General features: G+C 38.0%; 1 long non-coding RNA gene across 1 annotated transcript; it reads left to right on the forward strand.

Annotated features, from left to right (window-relative positions):
- The first annotated feature begins 9,165 nt into the window (after positions 1-9,165).
- Positions 9,166-22,528, forward strand: LOC140146882 (uncharacterized). The gene is made up of 3 exons (XR_011858334.1): positions 9,166-9,283; positions 19,880-19,977; positions 21,064-22,528. It is a non-coding gene; the product is annotated as an uncharacterized lncRNA (long non-coding RNA).
- The last annotated feature ends 2,293 nt before the right edge of the window (positions 22,529-24,821 follow it).

The following is a 24,821-nucleotide window of genomic DNA, read 5'->3' on the forward strand; positions in this document are numbered from 1 at the left end:
TGTCATCACCGTAACATATAGAGAGGTTTCTTGATTGACAAGTGTATAATATTATGGTGAATGACATACATGTAACAGGGCCAATCATGGATCCTTGTGACAGGCTTTGTCGTCTAGATTTTAAAGGGGAGTGGTTACTCACTCTCTAGTATGATGCTAGGCGAGTGGTCAAATCATTCTCTAGCATGATTGCTAGGAGAGCTGTTAACATTGTATTTGAACACAGATATTGGAACATCTGTGATTTGAAGTGATGATTTTTATGTGAGCTGGCTATCTGGTGAATATAACTGGTATTACCATATAGTCACATAACAGTAAAAAATTAATTCTTAAGGTTGGTCTTAACCCTCAGGGAATTATGGGCCTCATAACTGCTAAATTTTGGTCTTTTAAAATGACAAAGACTTGATGAATTCATATGCGAGGTCAAATTTGGGCAAAATGCTCAGTTATGGAGAAAATTAAAAACAATTTTACCCAAATTTTCATGGGCATTGTACCAAAAAAAATTCTTTACAAAATTAATTTTAAAAACCTATTTTTATTCATTTTTTAAAATTTTGACCAACTTTGAGAAATTTTTACCAAAACTGGTTGAAAAATGCTCAATTTGCCGGAAAAAAAAAAAACATGAAAAAAGCCTGATTTTTCGCTCAATTTTCATTTTTTTTTTGGTGAAGTTGATCAAAATTTTAAAAAGTAAATGGTCCTAGATATCTATACGCTGGCGAAGTTACGTAATAATCGGATTAACTACCATAGCAATAGGTACAAACAATTTTTGATTATATCGCGCTGCACTTACTACGTTCATGCGGTACCTCTGCATTGAACCATAGATGTCAAAGAAATGTTAATCACTTGCACCTGTAAGATTAGTCTCTTTGAAAAGAGCGGTATTGTATTCAATCTACTATATGATTGACGACAGGTGATGAGTGCAACCTGCTTGTAGTGCAGCGCGGTATATTCAAAATTGTTTGCACCTATTGCTATGGTAGTTAATCCGATTAATTACGTAACTTCGCCAGCGTATATCTAGTTTTTTTTGAAAAATAAAATTTTTACTGAAGAATGTTTTTGTTGTTGCCAAAAATAATTTGGGTAAAAAATTGGTTTGAATGTAAAGGTTTCTTGATCAATTTTCATGAGCACAGCAATGAAATTCAGACATGGAACTTTCATAACTTTCAGCTAACTCCAATTAGGCTGGAATTAGCAAAGTCAAACACTGAAAGAGATGCAAATTATTATAATTATATTCTCACAGTACAGGGTGTCCCAGAAAACATCTCCAGAAATAGACAATATCATCAAAATATTTTAAAAGCAGTGGGTAGCTCATTGTGCACATTATATACACAAATTTTATTTTAATTCGGTTGGCTGGATGCAAAGAAATGAGTGATTGATCACACAATGCACACATCAACAACTCATTCCAAGTTTGATTAACAGGCACTTTTGTCACACTTGCTCACCCCTTCGTAAAGTTTGTGTATCTCATTCAATTCAGTCCTCTGATCTATTTTATACGATGGTATTATGTTAATCATGCTTGCACTGAAGGTGAAAAACGTGAGTGAATATAACATTTGATCTGCCTTTATTTGATACACAGTGCCTTAATTGTAAGAAACTTAACATGGATTGCAGAAATTGGATAGCTATACAATTAACAGATTTAATTCTTTACGCAATATGTTAAACTTTCAAAAACCCAAGAAATACATGATTAAGCTTAGAGCTTCTAATTTTTATACTGTGCTATATTATGGTTAATGTTTTAATTTTTTAAGTTAAAACTTTGCATTCATGGCAATATTTGAAGCAACATTTTGTCCAAGAAAACTTTGATTTTTGCAAGCTTTCCAGCTTTAATTCTTTGTGTTGTGCAATATGTTATATTGCAACTTTCCAAAGAACATGTGAGCCAAGAATGACAATGATCAAGTGCTTGTACATCTTTACGTGTAATTTTGATACCATGCAACATTATGTTCAAATTTTAAAAGATTTACATTTTACATAGCCATTTCTTGGAAAATTCCAAAACATTAATTATTGTGTGAGAAAACTTTTTTTTCAGCTGGAATTCTTTATACAATAATTCTTTATGCAATAATTATATTAATATTAACGAAAAAATATATTTACAAGTACCAAGCACCATTTTAGATTCAAGCTTTAATATCACACAGTATTTTCACATTTTAACAAAAGTTTATTACATGTTTAGCAAAACACAGATTGTGTAAGAAGAATAAAAAGAATTTCACCAAACAAAACACAAAGTCAATTGATAAGCATTAGTGTGCATTGTGTTGAATGATCTTTCTTTCAAACTTAATGAAATGAATTGAGATGTATGTTATGTAATCGCTCATATCTTTGCAATCAGTCAACCGATTCAAGTGTGTAAGATGCAGAATAAGAGGGGCTACATGCTGTTTTTATGTTTTTGGATTTGGATGCTTATTTGTCAGCTTATGTCAAAATTCATTCACCTTGTAATCTTTTTCTGGAACACCCTGTATATTAATTTAATTTGCTAGGTAACAGTAAGGAACTTCTTTAAAAGTTTTGCAAATTTCAATCTGCATAATTAATTAGAGCTGATTTTGACTTCTCAAAAAAATTAGTCATAATTGAAAATTATGCAGATTGAAATTAGCAAAAAGTTAAATGTAATGTGTTTCTAGATAGCCCTTACAGCTACCCACATTGCAACATTATAACATTTCCATTAGAGATAGAATTTAACTTCTTTCCACAAAATGTTAGTTTTCACTGTCAGATATGTCCTCTTTTAAATTTGGCCTGAGCAAATGATGCAATAAAAAGAAAATCACTGTATAATACCAGCACATAAGCCGCCAATGTGAGCCACTCCTTCAAATGTGACTGGTGTCGGTCCTGCACGCCTTGTATGGAGAGTATTGTGAACATTGTGTGTTAAGTTTTGAAAAACATGAGGTTGTTCTCCTCAGCAAATGTTACAATATGACCTGATTTTAAAAAAAATTGTCAAATCAGCAGTTTTAGGTAAAAAAATCCTTTAAGATGGGTAGGGGTTTCAGATTGCCATCAGCACACCCCTGTTAAAATTTAATTTGAGCCCCCTCCCCCAACATTTTTTGTTTCAAATGAATGAGCATCAAGTCAGAGTGAGAATCTTGGATAAATCTGCAATATATGATTAAAAGTAAGTTTTATTCAAAGTGTCATATTAAGGGACTGTGTATTCTCAGAAATGCATTAATTAAAAGTGCTGTAACTTTAAATTAAACAAAATTTAATGCAAGTATATATTTTTGTTATGCAAAAGTATTTTTTGAAGAAACTTCAAAAAAGCACATTGTTTTGCCTTAAATTATTTGGAACACACTGTACCCAAATTTGGATTTCATGTTTTTTTTTTGTAATTAGACACTCCATTCATGGAACGGTTTTTCATGATTTGGATATTAGTCTTATTTTTGAATTTTTGAATTTTCGTCTTATTTGGTCAATAATTCAAAATAAGGCCTAAGCGCGAGTCTAGGTTACAAAAAAAACACAAAATCCAAATTTTGGATTTTTCCTTCCTATAGACTAGTGTGTTCTAAACAATTTTAGGCAAAATCATGAGGTTTTTTCTTATTTTCTTCAAAATTGTTCTTTTCACCCCAAATTTGTATTTATATTTAGATAATTTCCTTTCCAAAAATGTATACTTTTATCTTGGATTAGTAACTTTTGGGCCATTCCATTTAAAATCCACACCACCCCTGTGGAAGATTTAGCTAAAGTCTTTCAAAGAGGGAGTATGAGTTTTGAATAGAATAAACCATTGGGTAACTTCATTTGAAATACTCACTCCAGCTGTGGAAGATATAGGTAAAGCCATAATACAGAGGGGAGTATGGGTTTCAAAATGATAAACCCTGACCAGTTACATTTGAAAAACATACTCCCTGTGGATTTCAACTGAATACTAGCCCATTATGCATTTCTGAGAATGCACAGTCCCTTTAAATATAATAAATTAAATGAAAATATAAATCATAGTCAATTGAAAACATACCAGTTACATTAAATATCATTTATAGAAAAATAAAGTTATCTATTACTTGACTGAGTTTGTGTACCAAACCAAATTTGATTGATGGGAACAAAGAAAAATATTGTTAGTAAATTGCATGTGTATGTGATTGTGACATGCATAAAAACAGATGGTTGAGTGGTTCTAATAATTGCACAAGTGCATGATTGCTATTATTGTATGTAAACGAGAAATTACGTAACTTTTAGTATTTCAATTTTAAGTGTTCTATTATGATGCTATAATAATAAACAGTTCAAGAGAGAAATTAAACATTAGCCAGTGTAATTATTGCATGTTTTACTGTCTCTTACCAGGTATTATGACTATCATCAGGGTTATAAATATATTCACCAGTGTTGCAATATGTCGGCAAAATTCATGACATTTTTTTTTTTTGAAAAAGGCACAAAAATCATGGAAAAGTTCAGGGAGGAGACTGGATGTGATATGTCTATTTTTGACATCACTATTGGGTCACTATCATGAAATCTTCACAAATAATTAATTCTAAATCATAAAATGTGTTATGTGTTTGCTAAATCAAAATGTGACATGATCTAGTCCATGGGGGCCAAAGTCGGCAAATTTGAAATTGAGATAAAAGCAAAAATATGGAGTAAAAAACAATAAAATACATAAGAAAATACACATCACAAAACCTCATAACTTTAGAACCAAGTATGCTAGACCCTTGGATGTTTTCAGTATATGATAGCCTAATGATACTAAAATGTAATAATTAGAGTAACTCAATTTTCAAAATGCCTCCTTTGGCCCCATGGAGCAGATCGTGTCACAAATTATGTTATTCCAAAACCACTTTCAGCATTGTAGTTTCGTAAGGCTTGTACTTTCATAATGCGTGTCCTGTACTGCCTTGAAAAGTCATGAATTTTGGTTTAAATTACAAACATTTCATAAATAAATGTGGAATGTATTGTTAATTGAAATTCAAAGAGAAAGTGACCATCCAAACTTGTTAAAGACAGGCATTCAAGAAGGAAGCAATAGGCCTATATCATATCAATAATGGGTGTTTGGAGGCCAATGGAAGTACTATGACTACCACAAACAAAATTGATGGATACAAATGAAAACCCAGCCCATCCCCAACATGCCATTAAACCTAGAATCCGTACCCTAAAAACCCAACCTGAATTACCTTAAACCCCAAACAGTACCCTTAAACCAAACAAACACGTACCCTTAAAGCCTAACTACTTGTACCCTTAAACCCTAACACGTACCCTTAACCTCCAAAACGCAGGACTAACCTTAAACCCCAACACTTACCCTTAAACCCAAACATATACCTTTAAAATTCCCAACAAGTTAGCCCTAACCTTTAAACCCAAACCCAACCTACCTGTACCCTTCCTTAACCCCCCAACATGTAGGCCCTGGTCCCCAAACTATATGTACCTATATGTCCAACAAGTCAGACCTACCCTTTAAACCCAAACCCAACCTGTAGGCCTACCCTTAAACCCCAACACGTAGGTACCATTATTCCCCAAACTGCACCTTTAAACCCCAACACGTAGGCCAAGGCCTATCCTTAAACCCAACCTGAACTGCCTTGAACCCCAACCAGTCCCTGAAACCCAACATACAAACATGTACCCTTAAAGCCCAACCGCATGTACCCTTAAACACCGACACGTACCCTTAACCCCCAAACGTAGGCATACCTTTAAAGCCCAACATTTACCCTTAAACCCCAACATGTACGTGTACCTTAAAAACTCCCACAAGTCAGACCTGCCCTTTAAACCCAAACCCAACCTGTAGGCCTACCCTTCCCTAAACCCCAACATGTAGGCCCTTGTCCCCAAACTGTAGACCTATACGTAGGCCTAACCCCAACATACGTACCTTTAAAACTCTAACCTAAAGTCAGGCTTGCCTTTAAAACCCAAACCCAACCTGTAGGCCTAACCTTATACCCCAATATGAAGGCCCTGCCCTAAATCCCCAACCTGTACCTGTAGCTGTAAACCACAACACATGCCCTTAAACCCCATGACATCTACGAAACTCCAACATGTACCCTTTAAACTCCAAACCACCCCCCTGAAACCCATGTAGGGCCGCGTACCTTTAAAATGCCCCCATCCATTACCTGACACACAATGACAGGCCAGATCATTTTGGAATTTGGAAACCGCATAGGCTTAATTCTGTGGCATAGTTTAAAAAACACTGAAATATTGTCTAAAAACGTGACAACAGCGAGCAGGAAATTGTGCATACTATTTGCCACCGTTTTCCTATTGTTTTTCTGTGCCTTTTATGTATTGCAAGATGCCCAAAACACACGTGCCTCCTATTTTTCTGTAGGCCAATGCTCTTTAGCCTGGCTTCAACATTTTGTTTGAGCTTGGTCATATCAAGACCCAAGCGTGTCTCGCACGGAACGACCATTTAAACAAACAAACGAAAGTAGGCCTAAATATTATACCACCTATGGCTAGAATTTTCTTTGGATGTGGGGATCCAAATTTACAAAAGTGAGCGTCAATGAAATTGCGACCCCCCCTCACCGATACACCTACTTACCCCTACGCTAAAATTTTATTGAAATCAGTCTTTTTGAATAAATTAAACACACTATCTGTGGTCATTTGTGACTCTCTATATTTTGGTCATCAATTTGTTTTTCTTTCAAACCTCCCCGCCCCCCCTCCGTATAATTGGGACCCATCCCTTTCCGAAGAAAATGAGAGCCCCCTAAGCCCTACTAAAACACAGATCCCATGGAAGTATCAATCCGGAGCAGACGCCAGTACCAATCTGTTAAATACAGCCTTGGATACCTTCATCAAATGAACGGGTTATTTTCTCCTAACATTATGCAAATACGAAAATACCAACATGCAAATTAACCTCAATGCACACCGAGTGTATATAAGTACTATCACCATGATATCATAGTATACTACGACTCTGTCACGGTCAAAACGTGATGAACCACTGGTTTTTCATGGCAACGGGATCATCGCGCAGCACCGGGGCCGGAAATGCCAGTCTTAACTTAAAGTTTCACCTTTGTCCGGCCATTATGGACATCTCACACCATTAATGATGCATCACTGTAGCATGTAGGGGCTTTATCCGTCTTCCATAGGCTGAGATACAGCTACTTTTCCGTAATTTTAAACATTTTTTTGCAAATTTGACGTTTTGACCTCTTTAATGACCTTTGACCCCAATACAAAAAAAACCTCATATACACCGCTAAAATGCATTGTTACAGTTTAAATTTAAAAATCTACTATGCTTAGTTATGGAGATAAAAATTCTTGAAGTTATTTACCTTAAAACCGGAAATGACGTCTAAATGACCTTTGACCAAAAAAATAAAAATACAGTGCATACATCGGGTAACACTAATGCATATATGAAGTTTATGTCACTCTGGTCTGGTTACGTTTTGAGATTTAAAAAATGAACATATTTGATGATTTTTGGTTTTGACCGGAAGCGACCCTTAATGACCTTTGACCCCAAAACTGTAGACACCCCAAAGACCCTGGTTAGTAGCAATGCATGTGTGCTAATGACAACACTCTGCTGTGTAATTTGTAAAAACAGTGATTTTTTAAATATTTTTAGCTTTCAGACCGGAAATGACCCCTTAATGACCTTTTGACCCAAATTCTGTGAATAATTTATAGGCACTGGATATAGCCGATGCATATGTGTAAGTGACATCATCGTACTATGTTATCTGTGGCAGAAGAAGCATTTTGAAGATATTTGGTTTTATACCGGAAATGACCCTTAATGACCTTTTGACCCCAAATTTGTGAATATCCTATAGACACTGGATATAGCCGATGCATATGTGCAAATGACGTCATTGTAGGATGTAACATGTAGGAGAAGAAGCATTTTGAAATTTGTTGCCAGAAAGAAAGAAAGAAAGAAGAAAGAACTAGATCTGGTTACAGATCTGGACCTCGCCGGGGCCGGAAATGCCAGCCTTAACTTAAAGTTTGACCTTTGACCGGCTATTATGGACATCACACACCATTAATGGTGCATCACTGTTGCATGTAGGGCTTTATCCGTCTTCCATAGGCTGAGATACAGCTACTTTTCCGTATTGTTAATCTTTTTTTTTTCAAATTTGACGTTTTGACCGCCTTAATGACCTTTGACCCCAATATAAAAAAACCTCATACACACCGCAAAAATGCATTGTTACAGTTTAAACTAAAAAAATCTACTATGCTTAGTTATGGAGATAAACATTCTTGAAGTTATTTAGCTTAATACCGGACATGACGTCAAATGACCTTTGACCAAAAAAAATAAAAATACCGTGCATACATCGGGTAACACTTATGCATATATGAAGTTTATGCCCCTCTGGTCTGGTTACGTTTTGAGATTTTAAAAAATGAACATATTTGATGATTTTTGGTTTTTGACCGGAAGCGACCCCTTAATGACCTTTGACCCCAAAACTGTAGACACCCCAAAGACCCTGGATAGTAGCAATGCATGTGTGCTAATGACAACACTCTGCTATGTAATTTGTAAAAACAGTGATTTTTTGAATATTTTTAGCTTTCAGACCGGAAATGACCCCTTAATGACCTTTGACCCAATTTCTGTGAATAATTTATAGGCACTGGATATAGCCGATGCATATGTGTAAGTGACATCATCGTACTATGTAATTTGTGGCAGAAGAAGCATTTTGAAGATATTTGGTTTTATACCGGAAATGACACCTTAATGACCTTTGACCCCAAATTTGTGAATATCCTATAGACACTAGATATAGCCGATGCATATGTGCAAGTGACGTCATTGTAGGATGTAACATGTAGGAGAAGAAGCATTTTGAAATTTGTTGCCAGAAGAAAGAAGAAAGAAGAAAGATCCGATAGCATCACAAGACCTAGCCGGTGTCGTGTGCCAGACCCCTCTCATGATGAAATCGTAGTAGTATATATGAATATTAATGAACTCTACGTCATCCGCGTCATACATTTTTTTAATAATCGACTCGTACAGATCGTGAATGATTTTAAAAATAGATCTAGCTCGTCACCAGTCACCACAGTGAAATTAATTAACACACACACGGCGGTTGAATTTTAAACCACAGTATTATAGAAAAGTGTACTTTTGTTCCAGTTTCTAACCAGTAATTTCGGAATTCAAGCATTTTAAACAACAGTAAGTGTACATTTCGTCCAGTTTCTTACCAGTTGCAATGAATTATGGTAGTCATGGTAGTGTAAGCTTACCAATATTAATACCAAAAGCTGTGATAGTTTCTGCACTGTACATACTGTACAACTCTGTACAGTGTGAGTATGTACGCGAGTATAACAACTTGAGCAAGTCACAATATTTTCTCAAGTTGATTTATCCTTTCTATAAATAGCGACGTATACAGAAAAAATATACACAACCACGTTCTCCGAGTACTGTACATACTACATAGTATAATTTAAAACTCTAGTCCGGTACTCATGGACTATAGCGGGGTACACCCATCGTATGTGTACATTACTACATGGACCTAATCCATGGGTTCCTACAAGACCGATGACTGGACCGATGACACACATTCGATAGGTGTATCGTATAATATGTGTGAGTTACGGCTTTTGACAATTGGCTCCTAGTCCTAGCCTGAGGTACTCACACGTCCGTCACTACGATTTCCACTAGGGGTAGCGGGGTGAATGACCCCTAAATTTAAAAAAATATTAATTTTTCACCCTCTATTGGGAATATGTGCAAGCTCGGGGGTGAAAACTGACCCTCTAGCTACTTTTGGACCGTACTCCTACCCCTGACTACACTGCAAAATATTTTTCACCCCCAAGATTTAATTTTCACCCCATGTATTTGGATTTTCTGCAAGCTCTGGAGTGAAAAACACAGGAAAACAACCCCCGACTTTTGGGCCTTAATGCTGTAGGCCTACCCCTGATTTCCACTGTCCTTCTCCGTACGAAGGTCTGAGACTCCTGAGCATATCTGGTCCAGGGTACACATAAAATACCACGTTTTCTCATAAATACCACTTCCTACCATTCCTCACGTGAAGATGAGACTTAAACAAAACATATTTGGTGCATGTTCGTAAATTTTGAGCACATTTGAGGATGGAAAATGTTTTGAATTCTTTCTATAAATAGATGCCGTCAGTGTGACGTCATCACCGCGACGTGAGTTCACGGTGCCCCGTTTTTACGTACGTAGGGCATTCATGGCCCTAGTGAGGAAGGAACAGGGCCATGTTGTTTCGGGCTAACCTAGTCCATACATTCAACATATAGCGGGGACTCTAGTCGTCTCTACAAATATGTCAATGACAGCAAGAACATGATGAAGTCTAACTTGGAATTTGCACATCATCTTGATCTTGATACTGCCCAACAGTCCTAGAGGAGTAAAACGGTTAGGTTGATATGCGCATGCATGCAAATTTTAGTCTATAGATTTCTTGTAGATGTTGGGTTATGTTGGTTTTAAATTGTGTGGATCTATTATGTTTAAGGGGGTACTACACCCCTAGCCAATTTTTTGCTTATTTTTGTGTTTTCTCAAAAATCAAAGTGCATTGGTGACAAGTAAGATATAGGGCCTAGATATATGTATATTATAGAGACAAGGACTATAACTACTGCACTGAAAATTCAGCAACTCAAGGCAAGTAGTTATTGATTTATTGATCAAATATTGGTTTTCCCTAATTTTTGACTGTAACTCCACAACTGCTGTCTGTGCTGAAATAAAATTTCCAGTGTAGCAGTTGTAGTCCTTGCCCCTATAATATACATATCTTGCTTGTCACCAATGCTCTATAATTTTGAGAAAATGTAAAAATAGGCACAAAATTGGGCAGGGTGTAGTACCCGTTATCCAAATGATTTGATCGAGTAATTTATCAACTACCATGTATCCACGACAACACAATACTATAGGGACTGTGCAATAATTATGTCTACACCCAGGGTGATGTCTACACCCTGGGCCCTTAATTACTTAGTAACTCGGGGTCTGAAACAGTAACTTGGACCCCGAGATAGTAACTCGACTTTAAGTAACTCGGCCCCGACTTAGTAACTCTGGGTCTGAGATAGTAACTTGGGGCCTCGACTTAGTAACTCGGGGTCCGAGATAGTAACTCGGGCCTCGTCTTATTAACTCGGGGTCCAAGATTGTAACTCGGGCCTCGACTTAGTAACTCGGGTCTGAGATAGTAACACGGACCTCGACTTAGTAACTCGGGTCTGAGATAGTAACTTGGGGCCTCAACTTAGTAACTTGGTATCTGAAATAGTAACACGGACCCCAAGATAGTAACTCGGGGTCCGAGATAGTAATCCAGGCCCCCGACTTTATAACTCGGGGTCCGGGATAGTAACTCAGGGTCCGAGATAGCAAGTCGGGGGCCCGACTTAGTAACTCGGAGTCCGAGATAGTAATTCAGGGCCCCAAGATACTACTTGGGATCCGAGATAGTAGCTCAAGGTCCCGAGATACTAATTCAGGGTCTGATATAGTAACTCAGGCCCCAACTTAATAACACGGGCCCTTAGATAGTAACTCAGGGTTCCGACTTAATATCTTGGGGTCAGAGATATAATAACTCGGGGTCCGAGATAGTAACTCGGGGCCTCAACTTAGTAACTCGGGGTCTGAGATAGTAACACGGACAACGAGATAGTAACTCGGGTCTGAGTTAGTAACTTGGGGCCCCAACTTAGTAACTTGGGGCCCCAACTTAGTAACTCGGGTACCGAGATAGTAACTCGGGGCTTCAACTTAGTAACTCGGGGTCTGAGATAGTAACACGGACAACGAGATAGTAATCTGGTCTGAGTTACTAACTTGGGGCCCCAACTTAGTAACTTAGGGCCCCAACTTAGTAACTCGGGGTCCGAAATAGTAACTCGGCCCCGACTTAGTAACTCGGGGTCTGAGATAGTAAACCGGGGCCTCGACTTAGTAACTCGGGGTCCGAGATAGTAACTCAGGGCCTCGACTTATTAACTCGGGTCTGAGATAGTAACACGCACCCCGAGATTGTAACTCGGGGTCCGAGATAGTAACTCGGGGCCCCGACTTAGTAATTGGGGGTTAGAGATAGTAACTCGGGGCCTCAACTTAGTAACTTGGGGTCTGAGATAGTAACACGGACCCCGAGATAGTAACCCGGGTCCGAGATAGTAACTCGGGCGTCGACTTAGTAACTCGGGTCTGAGATAATAACACGGACCCGGAGATTGTAACTCGGGGTCCAAGATAGTAACTCGGGGCCCCGACGTAGTAACTGGCGGTCAGAGATAGTAACTCGGGGCCTCGACTTAGTAACTCGGGGTCCGAGATAGTAACTTGGGGCCTCAACTTAGTAACTTGGTATCTGAGATAGTAACACAGACCCGAGATAGTAACTCGGGGTCCGAGATAGTAATTCGGGCCCCCGGCTTCATAACACAGGGTCCGGGATAGTACGGTAACTCAGGGTCAGAGATAGTAAGTCGGGGCCCTGACTTAGTAACTCGGAGTCCGAGATAATAACTTGGGACCCCGAGATACTAATTGGGGGTCCGAGATAGTAGCTCAGGGTCCCGAGATACTAATTCAGGGTCTGATATAGTAACTCGGGCCCCAACTTAGTAACACAGGGCCCTTAGATAGTACCTCGGGGTTCCGACTTAATAACTTGGGGTCAGAGATATAATAACACGGGGTCCGAGATACTAACTCGGGGCCTCAACTTAGTAACTCGGGTCTGAGATAGTAACACGGACCACGAGATAGTAACTCAGGGTCCGAGTTAGTAACTTGGGGCCCCAACTTAGTAAGACGGGGACCGAGACAGTAAGTCGGGGCCTCGACTTAGTAACTCGGAGTCTGAGATAGTAACACTGACCCCGAGATAGTAACTCGGGGTCCGAGATAGTAACTTGGGGCTTCGACTTAGTAACTCGGGTCTGAGATAGTAACACTGACCCCGAGATAGTAACTCGGGGTCTGAGATAGTAACTCGGGCCCTGACTTATTAACTCGGGGTCCGAGATAGTAACTCGGGGCCCGACTTATTAACTCGGGGTCCGAGATAGTAACTTGGGGCCTCGACTTAATAACTCGGGGTCTGAAACAGTAACACAGACCCGAGATAGTAACTCGGGGTCTGAGATAGTAATTCAGGACCCCAATTAGTATCTCGGCCCCAAGTTACTATCTCGACCTGAGTTACTAAGTCGGGGCCCGAATTACTATCCCGGTGGGTTCAGTTTGTATTTAAAGGTAGGACGTATGACCGTTCCAGGATTTGAAAATGACCCCTATTTCACGGGGAATCAAGGACATTTGCAGCAATTTTACCCCTATTTTGCGTGAAATCAAGGAAAATTTGCCCCAAATACCTCCCCTATTTTTATCATTTTGAGGACGCATTTTCATTTCACCCCCTTATTACGAGGAATCGAGGACATTTTTCCGAAATAAATACCCCTATTTTTACCATTTCAAGGACGCTTTTGAATTTCCCCCCTATTCACGGGGAAATGAGGACAATAACGAAAAACTGTAGCGGTAAAACGCGGACGAAAGTCCTAGAAATACACCCTATTTTTCATTTCAAGGACAATTTTGCTCCAAAACACCCCTAATTTGGAAAATCGCGAACATTTTTGTCCTCGAAAATTCCGCGGACATTTCTTGAAAAGTACCCCTTATTGGAACCATCATGCGTACACATTGTTAGTGAAGACTGAACCCACCGGGATTACTATCTCGGACCCCGAGTTCCTATCTTGGGTCTGTGTTACTATCTCAGATACCAAGTTACTAAGTTGAGGCCCCAAGTTACTATCTTGGACCCTGAGGTACTAAGTCGAGGCCCCGAGTTACTATCTCTGACCCCAGTTACTACGTCGGGGCCCTGAGTTACTATCTTGGACCCCAAGTTACAATATCAGGGTCCGTGTTATTATTTCAGACCCGAGTTACTAAGTCGAGGCCTGTGTTGCTATCTCCGACCCCGGGTTACTTTCCTGGGGTCTGTGTTACTATCTCAGACCCCAAGTTACTAAGTTGAGGCCCCGAGTTACTATCTCTAACCCCTAATTACTAAGTCGGGGCCCCGAGTTACTATCTCAGACCCCGAGTTACAATCTCTGGGTGCGTGTTACTATTTCAGACCCGAGTTAATAAGTCGAGGCCCCGAGTTACTATCACGGACCCCGAGTTACTAAGTCGAGGCCCCGAGTTACTATCTCAGACCCTGAGTTACTAAGTCGGGGTCGAGTTACTATCTCAGACCCCAAGTTACTAAGTCGAGGCCCTGAATTACTATCTCGGACCCCGTTACTACCTCGTACCCCGAGTTACTAAGTCGGGGCCCTGAATTACTATCTCAGACCCCGAGTTACTATCTCGGGGTCTGTGTTACTGTTTCAGACCCCGGGTTATTAAGTCGAGGCCCCAAGTTACTATCTCGGACCCCGAGTTACTATCTCGGGGTCAGTGTTACTATCTCAGACCCTGAGTTACTAAGTCGAGGCCCCGACTTACTATCTCTAACCCTGAGTTACTATCCCGGACCCTGAGTTATAAAGTCCGGGGCCCGAATTACTATCTCGGACCCCGAGTTACTATATAGGGTCCGTGTTACTATCTCGGATACCAAGTTACTAAGTTGAGGCCCTGGTTACTATCTCGGACCCCGAGTTACTAAGTCAAGGCCCTGAATTACTATCTCGGACCCCGAGTTACTAGGTCGGGGCCCTGAATTACTATCTCAGACCCCGAGTTACTATCTCGCGGTCCGTGTTACTGTTTCAGACCCCAAGTTATTAAGTCGAGGCCCCAAGTTACTATCTCTGACCCCGAGTTACTAAGTCGGGGCCCCGCGCTACTACCTCGGACCCCGAGTTACTAAGTCGAGGCACCGAGTTACTAAGTCGAGGCCCCGAGTTACTGTCTTAGACCCTGAGTTACTAAGTCGAGGCCCCAAGTTACTATCTCGGACCCCGAGTACTATCTTGGACCCAGAGTTACTAAGTCTGAGATACTATCTCGGGCCTATCTTGGACCCAAGATACTAAATCCGGGCCCGAATTACTAACTCAGATATCGAGTTACTAAGTCGGGGCCCGAGTTACTATCTTGGACCCTGAGTAACTATCTCGGGTCCCGAATTGAGGCCCCGGGTTACTAAGTCGGGCCCTGAGTTACTATCTCGGACCCGAGTTACTAAGTCGGGCCCGAGTTACAGTCGGGGCCCTGAGTTACTATCTCGGACACACAAGTTTTAAGGTGTATTTTGGACGAAAAGAATTCCCCGTTTCATCTCTACATAATCATATGACCTATTTTTTCGCGATTGCACGAACAAGTATACGTAATTCGTGGCAACACTGATTAGTGTATATTTCTATGCTGGGCTTTTTTCATGAGCCACTCCTGCCTAGGCGGAAGTACCTATACACCCTACGCAAGTCAATTGAAGCCGTACAATTTATCGCTAATTTACGACCATAAAATTTAGACACTTCTCTTGTCTGTATTAGCATCAACTCTCTCATGTCACGTTTTCATGTCAGAAATTAACATAACTCCCGAAACCGAAAACAGAAATTATCTTCGTTCAACTTTTCAGTAGGCAACAAAAGACTAGAATAAACACTCTAGTGTATGCCACAACTTTATCATGCTCACAAGTGAAACAGGACATTGAAGTTCATGATTCCCATTGTGCTACATGTGTATACCACACTCTCATGTGTACAACAATATTATCACTATAGATGATTTCCATTGTGCTATACAACATTCCCATGTATACTACAACTTTTATCACAGGTGGAACAGAGTACTATAGATGATTTCCATTGTGCAATACAACACTCCCATGTATACTACAACTTTATCATGGGTGGAACAGAGTACAAAGATGATTTCCATTGAGCTATACAACACTCCCATGTATACTACAACTTTATCATGGGTGGAACAGAGTACTGTAGATGATTTCCATTGAGCTATACAACACTCCCATGTATACTACAACTTTATCATGGGTGGAACAGAGTACTGTAGATGATTTCCATTGAGCTATACAACACTCCCATGTATACTACAACTTTATCATGGGTGGAACAGAGCACAAAGATGATTTCCATTGAGCTATACATCACTCCCATGTATACTACAACTTTATCATGGGTGGAACAGAGTACTGTAGATGATTTCCATTGAGCTATACAACACTCCCATGTATACTACAACTTTATCATGGGTGGAACAGAGTACTGTAGATGATTTCCATTGAGCTATACAACACTCCCATGTGTACTACAACTTTATCATGGGTGGAACAGAGCACAAAGATGATTTCCATTGAGCTATACAACACTCCCATGTATACTACAACTTTATCATGGGTGGAACAGAGTACTGTAGATGATTTCCATTGAGCTATACAACACTCCCATGTATACTACAACTTTATCATGGGTGGAACAGAGCACAAAGATGATTTCCATTGAGCTATTCAACACTCCCATGTATACTACAACTTTATCATGGGTGGAACAGAGTACTATAGATGATTTCCATTGAGCTATACAACACTCCCATGTATACTACAACTTTATCATGGGTGGAACAGAGCACAAAGATGATTTCCATTGAGCTATACAACACTCCCATGTATACTACAACTTTATCATGGGTGGAACAGAGCACAAAGATGATTTCCATTGAGCTATACAACACTCCCATGTATACTACAACTTTATCATGGGTGGAACAGAGTACTGTAGATGATTTCCATTGAGCTATACAACACTCCCATGTATACTACAACTTTATCATGGGTGGAACAGAGTACTGTAGATGATTTCCATTGAGCTATACAACACTCCCATGTATACTACAACTTTATCATGGGTGGAACAGAGCACAAAGATGATTTCCATTGAGCTATACAACACTCCCATGTATACTACAACTTTATCATGGGTGGAACAGAGTACTATAGATGATTTCCATTGAGCTATACAACACTCCCATGTATACTACAACTTTATCATGGGTGGAACAGAGCACAAAGATGATTTCCATTGAGCTATACAACACTCCCATGTATACTACAACTTTATCATGGGTGGAACAGAGCACAAAGATGATTTCCATTGAGCTATACAACACTCCCATGTATACTACAACTTTATCATGGGTGGAACAGAGTACTGTAGATGATTTCCATTGAGCTATACAACACTCCCATGTATACTACAACTTTATCATGGGTGGAACAGAGTACTGTAGATGATTTCCATTGAGCTATACAACACTCCCATGTATACTACAACTTTATCATGGGTGGAACAGAGCACAAAGATGATTTCCATTGAGCTATACAACACTCCCATGTATACTACAACTTTATCATGGGTGGAACAGAGTACTGTAGATGATTTCCATTGAGCTATACAACACTCCCATGTATACTACAACTTTATCATGGGTGGAACAGAGCACAAAGATGATTTCCATTGAGCTATTCAACACTCCCATGTATACTACAACTTTATCATGGGTGGAACAGAGTACTATAGATGATTTCCATTGAGCTATACAACACTCCCATGTATACTACAACTTTATCACGGGTGGAACAGAGTACTGTAGATGATTTCCATTGAGCTATACAACACTCCCATGTATACTACAACTTTATCATGGGTGGAACAGAGCACAAAGATGATTTCCATTGAGCTATTCAACACTCCCATGTATACTACAACTTTATCATGGTGGAACAGAGTACTATAGATGATTTCCATTGAGCTATACAACACTCCCATGTATACTACAACTTTATCATGGGTGGAACAGAGCACAAAGATGATTTCCATTGAGCTATACAACACTCCCATGTATACTACAACTTTATCATGGGTGGAACAGAGTACAAAGATGATTTCCATTGAGCTATACAACACTCCCATGTATACTACAACTTTATCATGGGTGGAACAGAGTACTGTAGATGATTTCCATTGAGCTATACAACACTCCCATGTATACTACAACTTTATCATGGGTGGAACAGAGTACTGTAGATGATTTCCATTGAGCTATACAACACTCCCATGTATACTACAACTTTATCATGGGTGGAACAGAGCACAAAGATGATTTCCATTGAGCTATACAACACTCCCATGTATACTACAACTTTATCATGGGTGGAACAGAGTACAAAGATGATTTCCATTGAGCTATACAACACTCCCATGTATACTACAACTTTATCATGGGTGGAACAGAGTACAAAGATGATTTCCATTGAGCTATACAACACTCCCATGTATACTACAACTTTATCATGGGTGGAACAGAGTACTTTAGATGATTTCCATTGAGCTATACAACACTCCCATGTATACTACAACTTTATCATGGGTGGAACAGAGCACAAAGATGATTTCCATTGAGCTATTCAACACTCCCATGTATACTACAACTTTATCATGGGTGGAACAGAGTACTATAGATGATTTCCATTGAGCTATACAACACTCCCATGTATACTACAACTTTATCATGGGTGGAACAGAGTACTGTAGATGATTTCCATTGAGCTATACAACACTCCCATGTATACTACAACTTTATCATGGGTGGAACAGAGTAGGCCTACTATAGATGATTTCCATTGAGCTATACAACACTCCCATGTATACTACAACTTTATCATGGGTGGAACAGAGCACAAAGATGATTTCCATTGAGCTATACAACACTCCCATGTATACTACAACTTTATCATGGGTGGAACAGAGTACAAAGATGATTTCCATTGAGCTATACAACACTCCCATGTATACTACAACTTTATCATGGGTGGAACAGGACACAAAGATGATTTCCATTAAGCTATACAACACTCCCATGTATACTACAACTTTATCATGGGTGGAACAGAGCACAAAGATGATTTCCATTGAGCTATACAACACTCCCATGTATACTACAACTTTATCACGGGTGGAACAGAGTACTGTAGATGATTTCCATTGAGCTATACAACACTCCCATGTATACTACAACTTTATCATGGGTGGAACAGAGCACAAAGATGATTTCCATTGAGCTATACAACACTCCCATGTATACTACAACTTTATCATGGGTGGAACAGAGCACAAAGATGATTTCCATTAAGCTATACAACACTCCCATGTATACTACAACTTTATCATGGGTGGAACAGAGCACAAAGATGATTTCCATTGAGCTATTCAACACTCCCATGTATACTACAACTTTATCATGGGTGGAACAGAGTACTATAGATGATTTCCATTGAGCTATACAACACTCCCATGTATACTACAACTTTATCATGGGTGGAACAGAGCACAAAGATGATTTCCATTGAGCTATACAACACTCCCATGTATACTACAACTTTATCATGGGTGGAACAGGACACTATCTATTGTGCTATAATGTAAATTATTTCTAGTGTCCTGTCCCTCCTGTGACAAAGTTGTGGTATACAAGGAATGTTGTATAGCACAATTAAAATTATGATTTAGGTGTCCCTTCCCACCCGTGACAAAGTTGTGGTATACAAGGAATGTTGTATTGTTTAAATCAAATCATCTTTACTATCCTATCCCACCTGTGACAAAGTTGCGGTGTTCATGGGTATCTTGTAAAGCACAATTTTAATCTTCTATATTTTACCCACATGTAACATTTATGTTTTTTGTGTTTTATATTTTAAAGAATGGTGCAAACTTCATGAAGTAAATGAACATGTGAAGCCATTGGCTGCGAGTTCGGGTGTCAGGGCATCTGATGTTTTGCAATTGATCTTCCTAGAGGTGAGTTAAGGTTTACACTATATGTTTTGGGCAGAATTTTCGGCCGAATGTTAAATAAGTTTAGCTTAGATTTGCAAGTTTCATAAATGAAAATTTGCAATTATTTCTTGATATTTCTTGATTTATTTTTTAATATATCTAAGCAATAGTTTTGCCATTTTAACCCTCCCAAAAAACATCATGCAAATGGGGTGGAAATGACACTACTTATATCAATCATTGGGATTTCCGTAATAAAACCAATACCATTCCTCATGTGTGTCAGCTTTACTTGTCTCAATATTCGAATGCAAATGCTGCTAGTTCATGCTACCATCTAACTCGCCTTATGAAAGACGTACATAGAACATATTGACCATTTTAGGTGGCATTTTGTCTATATGTATTTTCAGATAGCTAACTCAAATACTACACCTTACAGATACAATAGCTAGCTATGTCAAATCCATTATGTTCATTTAACTTAAATCAGCAAAGAAAAGTGTTTAAATGGGATTTTGTGAATTTGCATAAGTCAAGAAGCTGTTTTGAAAAATCACATCCTGTACGATAATTTTAAAGCAATTCTGTGCACAACACCATAGTTAAGTTTGCCACCTTAAATATCTACGTATATAATTTTTAAAAATTCTGTGACTTATTTATAATTCTATTACTCTTACGACCCATTATTCAAAATCGCGCACTGTGATTTGTTAAAACACGTCACATGAGAGCCCATTATTCTGCAATAATGGGTCAAGCGCCGTAACACACTCTACGCACAGCATTACGCTGTGCAATATTTCCGCGATACACGCTCCACCTTGAAGTAAACAACTGAAAATATTTGTGCCAAAAATGATATTTTCTTTAAATCGCACTATTTTCTGGTAATAGAATAGAAATAAAGGGTGCAGCATTATCCTTTACACGCAAATAATGTGTCCTTGGCAGTAAAAACGTCTAAATAATGGGTGAGGACACATTATTTGGGTGTAAAGGATAATGCATTACCCTTTATTTCTTAAATAAAAGGAAGGTCTGAAAATGTTGTGTTAATTATTATTAATATTCATGTTATTCTCATTAATAACTTTTCTGCAGGCACTAGCACTGTCTAAGGAGTAAGGATTCCTTCAATAGTTTGCAGATTGAAGCAGCCTTTAACAGGCAACAACACAAAGAACAAGAGAGTATAGAGAATCAAGAATGCAGCAAATAAGAACTGCCCTGAAGTCTTTGGATGTCATTATTGGAACTTAATAACAATCCATTGCCATAGTCCATTTGGGACAAGATCAAGGCACAAACCACCAGATAGTAGATGCCATGGTCCTTGAAACCAATTGATATTTTATGTAGTTGCTAATTTATAATAGATTACAGGGATACAATGTATATGATATGTGCAGCCACTGTCATCTGTGTATCAAATATAACACAGAGGTTGCATACTGGATTGCAGAGCTGGATTGATGGAATCATCGCCAACTGTTAGCATAGCAGGAGATAAGCTATGTGTATGATAATTTGATGCGCCAATAGAAAACTCTATCTCCTCATCATTTAGCTTCCAGAGATTTTATGGTCATCCAGTGTTTTATTCAGTGATGATGCTAGATGAGGCTGTTTTCATGGAGTTTGGATAAGATACATTAAAATATCTGTATAACTGAATGTCATCACCGTAACATATAGAGAGGTTTCTTGATTGACAAGTGTATAATATTATGGTGAATGACATACATGTAACAGGGCCAATCATGGATCCTTGTGACAGGCTTTGTCGTCTAGATTTTAAAGGGAGTGGTTACTCACTCTCTAGTATGATGCTAGGCGAGTGGTCAAATCATTCTCTAGCATGATTGCTAGGAGAGCTGTTAACATTGTATTTGAACACAGATATTGGAACATCTGTGATTTGAAGTGATGATTTTTATGTGAGCTGGCTATCTGGTGAATATAACTGGTATTACCATATAGTCACATAACAGTAAAAAAATAATTCTTAAGGTTGGTCTTAACCCTCAGGGAATTATGGGCCTCATAACTGCTAAATTTTTGGTCTTTTAAAATGACAAAGACTTGATGAATTCATATGCGAGGTCAAATTTGGGCAAAAATGCTCAGTTATGGGGAAAATTAAAAAACAATTTTACCCAAATTTTCATGGGCATTGTACCAAAAAAATTCTTTACAAAATTAATTTTTAAAACCTATTTTTTATTCATTTTTTTAAATTTTGACCAACTTTGAGAAATTTTTACCAAAACTGGTTGAAAAATGCTCAATTTTGCCGGAAAAAAAAAACATGAAAAAAAGCCTGATTTTTCGCTCAATTTTCATTTTTTTTTTGGTGAAGTTGATCAAAATTTTAAAAAGTAAATGGTCCTAGATATCTATACGCTGGCGAAGTTACGTAATAATCGGATTAACTACCATAGCAATAGGTACAAACAATTTTTGATTATATCGCGCTGCACTACTACGTTCATGCGGTACCTCTGCATTGAACCATAGATGTCAAAGAAATGCTAATCACTTGCACCTGTAAGATTAGTCTCTTTGAAAAGACGGTATTGTATTCAATCTACTATATGATTGACGACAGGTGATGAGTGCAACCTGCTTGTAGTGCAGCGCGGTATATTCAAAATTGTTTGCACCTATTGCTATGGTAGTTAATCCGATTAATTACGTAACTTCGCCAGCGTATATCTAGTTTTTTTTAAATAAAATTTTTTACTGAAGAATGTTTTTGTTGTTGCCAAAAATAATTTGGGTAAAAAAATTGGTTTGAATGTAAAGGTTTCTTGATCAATTTTCATTAACACAGCAATGAAATTCAGACATGGAACTTTCATAACTTTCAGCTAACTCCAATTAGGCTGGAATTAGCAAAGTCAAACACTGAAAGGGATGCAAATTATTATAATTATATTCTCACAGTACAGGGTGTCCCAGAAAACATCTCCAGAAATAGACAATATCATCAAAATATTTTAAAAGCAGTGGGTAGCTCATTGTGCACATTATACACAAATTTTATTTTAATTCGGTTGGCTGGATGCAAAGAAATGAGTGATTGATCACACAATGCACACATCAACAACTCATTCCAAGTTTGATTAACAGGCACTTTTGTAACACTTGCTCACCCCTTCGTAAAGTTTGTGTATCTCATTCAATTCAGTCCTCTGATCTATTTTATACGATGGTATTATGTTACTCATGCTTGCACTGAAGGTGAAAAACGTGAGTGAATATAACATTTGATCTGCCTTTACTTTGATACACAGTGCCTGAATTGTAAGAAACTTAACATGGATTGCAGAAATTGGATAGCTATACAATTAACAGATTTAATTCTTTACGCAATATGTTAAACTTTCAAAAACCCAAGAAATACATGATTAAGCTTAGAGCTTCTAATTTTTATACTGTGCTATATTATGTTTAATGTTTTAATTTTTAAGTTAAAACTTTGCATTCATGGCAATATTTGAAGCAACATTTTGTCCAAGAAAACTTTGGTTTTTGTAAGCTTTCCAGCTTTAATTTTTGTGTTGTGCAATATGTTATATTGCAACTTTCCAAAGAACATGTGAGCCAAGAATGACAATGATCAAGTGCTTGTACATCTTTACGTGTAATTTTGATACCATGCAACATTATGTTCAAATTTTAAAAGATTTACATTTTACATAGCCATTTCTTGGAAAATTCCAAAACATTAATTATTGTGTGAGAAAACTTTTTTTTTTTTTTTTAATTCTTTATACAATAATTCTTTATGCAATAATTATATTAATATTAACGAAAAAATATATTTACAAGTACCAAGCACCATTTTAGATTCAAGCTTTAATATCACATAGTATTTTCACATTTTAACAAAAGTTTATTACATGTTTAGCAAAACACAGATTGTGTAAGAAGAATAAAAAGAATTTCACCAAACAAAACACAAAGTCAATTGATAAGCATTAGTGTGCATTGTGTTGAATGATCTTTCTTTCAAACTTAATGAAATGAATTGAGATGTATGTTATGTAATCGCTCATATCTTTGCAATCAGTCAACCGATTCAAGTGTGTAAGATGCAGAATAAGAGGGCTACATGCTGTTTTTATGTTTTGGATTTGGATGCTTATTTGTCAGCTTATGTCAAAATTCATTCACCTTGTAATCTTTTTCTGGAACACCCTGTATATTAATTTAATTTGCTAGGCAACAGTAAGGAACTTCTTTAAAAGTTTTGCAAATTTCAATCTGCATAATTAATTAGAGCTAATTTTGACTTGTCCAAAAATTAGTCATAATTGAAAATTATGCAGATTGAAATTAGCAAAAAGTTAAATGTAATGTGTTTCTAGATAGCCCTTACAGCTACCCACATTGCAACATTATAACATTTCCATTAGAGATAGAATTTTAAACTTCTTTTCCACAAAATGTTAGTTTTCACTGTCAGATATGTCCTCTTTTAAATTTGGCCTGAGCAAATGATGCAATAAAAAGAAAATCACTGTATAATACCAGCACATAAGCCGCCAATGTGAGCCACTCCTTCAAATGTGACTGGTGTCGGTCCCACGCCTTGTATGGAGAGTATTGTGAACATTGTGTGTTAAGTTTTGAAAAACATGAGGTTGTTCTCCTCAGCAAATGTTACAATATGACCTGATTTAAAAAAATTGTCAAATCAGCAGTTTTAGGTAAAAAAATCCTTTAAGATGGGTAGGGGTTTCAGATTGCCATCAGCACACCCCTGTTAAAATTTAATTTGAGCCCCCTCCCCCAACATTTTTGTTTCAAATGAATGAGCATCAAGTCAGAGTGAGAATCTTGGATAAATCTGC

The sequence above is a fragment of the Amphiura filiformis genome, chromosome 2, assembly GCF_039555335.1.
Source record: "Amphiura filiformis chromosome 2, Afil_fr2py, whole genome shotgun sequence".
NCBI classification, from domain to species: Eukaryota; Metazoa; Echinodermata; class Ophiuroidea; order Amphilepidida; family Amphiuridae; genus Amphiura; species Amphiura filiformis.